The sequence below is a fragment of the Ceratotherium simum genome, chromosome 13, assembly GCF_057802395.1.
Source record: "Ceratotherium simum simum isolate JZ-2026a chromosome 13, ASM5780239v1, whole genome shotgun sequence".
In the NCBI taxonomy this organism is placed as follows: Eukaryota; Metazoa; Chordata; class Mammalia; order Perissodactyla; family Rhinocerotidae; genus Ceratotherium; species Ceratotherium simum.
This window is the reverse complement of record NC_141912.1, coordinates 44,720,746-44,722,620: the sequence shown is the minus strand read 5'-3', so window position 1 is coordinate 44,722,620 and position 1,875 is coordinate 44,720,746. Positions and strand designations below refer to the sequence as shown.

At 42.4% G+C, this 1,875-nt stretch overlaps 1 non-coding gene across 1 annotated transcript; it reads left to right on the top strand.

Moving 5' to 3' along the window:
• The first annotated feature begins 1,419 nt into the window (after positions 1 to 1,419).
• On the top strand, positions 1,420 to 1,526 carry LOC147915711 (U6 spliceosomal RNA). The gene has a single exon (XR_015554183.1). It is a non-coding gene; the product is annotated as a U6 spliceosomal RNA (small nuclear RNA).
• Positions 1,527 to 1,875: the final 349 nt, after the last annotated feature.

The following is a 1,875-nucleotide window of genomic DNA, read 5'->3' as shown; positions in this document are numbered from 1 at the left end:
GATTTGCAGGCATGCATCTGGCCACCCTAAGTCAATGATGTCAGCCACTAAGCCAACATCCCACTCACTCCCCTTGCTACATTGTTCTGCTCACGAAGGAGGCTTTTGAAGACATTTGTTTCTCACGTCCTCAAGAGAGAGAATGTAATGACCATCAGCCCCAAACATCTGATCCACTTGGCAGTTTCACATCTCATCATTCTGGTTTGTGTATTAATCTCCTGGGAAGTGGGCTAGCATCATGTGGGCACACACGGGGCACTCAGGTGTTTTAGTTTCTGAATTTGCAATCATGAGAGCCAAACCCTGAGCCCTGGTGTTATCATGCCATTTGGAAATCCTGCCCAAGAGGCCAGGGGACTTCCGCTAGCTCACACTGCTATCTTGACTCTCTATAACTTTAAATGCCTAAAACAATAGGAAAACCAGTAACATATGTAATCTCCTTGTCCAGACAGGTCCATCCACACAGACATTCAAAGGTGGATTCTAATTGCCCTCCCTCTTTCCCACTCTCCATACCTGGTCCCCTTGATCCTTGACTCTTTCCCCCTCCAACCCCAACACACACACCTCCAGGGTCCTAGTTCCAAGGCCAGCTGGTTCTACACAGTTTGCCCCTGAGGCCTCTGCATTGCTGGAGGAGTCTTTTCAGCCCCTCAGTTCCCACAGTCACTAAAGGAATCTCAGTCCTTCAGAGTAAAACTTCCCCAAGACAAAGAAAATTTCCCCCAAAAAAGGATTTACTATGAAAATTTCAAACATAAAGAAAAGTTGAAAAAATTATATAGTAAGCACTCATGTACCCACCACCTAGATTCTACAATTGGTAACGTTTTCCTATATTTGCCTTATCACCTTATCACACATCTATCCCATCCATCAATCAACCCATCCTATTTTTGATGCATTTCAAAGTAAGTTGCAAATATCAGGACACGTCACCCCTAAACATCTCAGCATGCATATCATCAACTAGACTCTGTATTTGTTTAGGGTTTTTTTAAGCATTTTTCCACCTTTTACTCTTGTTATCAAAAATAGTTCAACTCTTCTGCATGTTTAGTTTTGGGGTTTTTTTTGGCAAAAATTATACACTGTGTGGGGCGGACCCGTGGCTTAGTGGTTAAGTGCGCACGCTCCGCTACTGGTGGCCCGGGTTCAGATCCCAGGCACGCACTGATGCACTGCTTCTCTGGCCATGCTGGGACGGCGTCCCACATACAGCAACTAGAAGGATGTGCAACTATGACATACAACTATCTACTGGGGCTTTGGGGAAGGAAAAAAAAAAGGAGGAGGATTGGCAATAGATGTTAGCTCAGAGCCTGTCTTCCTCAGCAAAAAGAGGAGGATTAGCATGGATGTTAGCTCAGGGCTGATCTTCCTCACAAAAAACAAAAAAAACTTATACACTGTGTGCCCACTTTGGCAGCACATATAATAAAATTGGAATGCTACAGAAAACATTAGCATGGCCTCTGCACAAACATGACACACAAATTTGTGAAGCGTTCCATATTTTTTAAAAAAATACATACTGTGATAACACTTCATATCTTTTAGGATGATTACTATCAGAAAAACAGAAAATAACAAGTGTTGACAAGGATATGGGGACCCTGGTGCATTGTTGGTAGGAATGTAAAATGGTACAGCCACTATGGAAAACAGTATGGTGGTTTCTCATAAAATTAAAAATAGAATTACCATATTATCCAGCAATTCCACTTCTGGGTATATACCCAAAAGAATTGAAAGCAGGGTCACAAAGAAATATTCGTATACCCATGTTCACAGCAGCATTTTTCACAAGAGCTAAAACATGGAAGCAACCCAAGTGTCCATCAACAGATGAATGGATAAACAAAATGT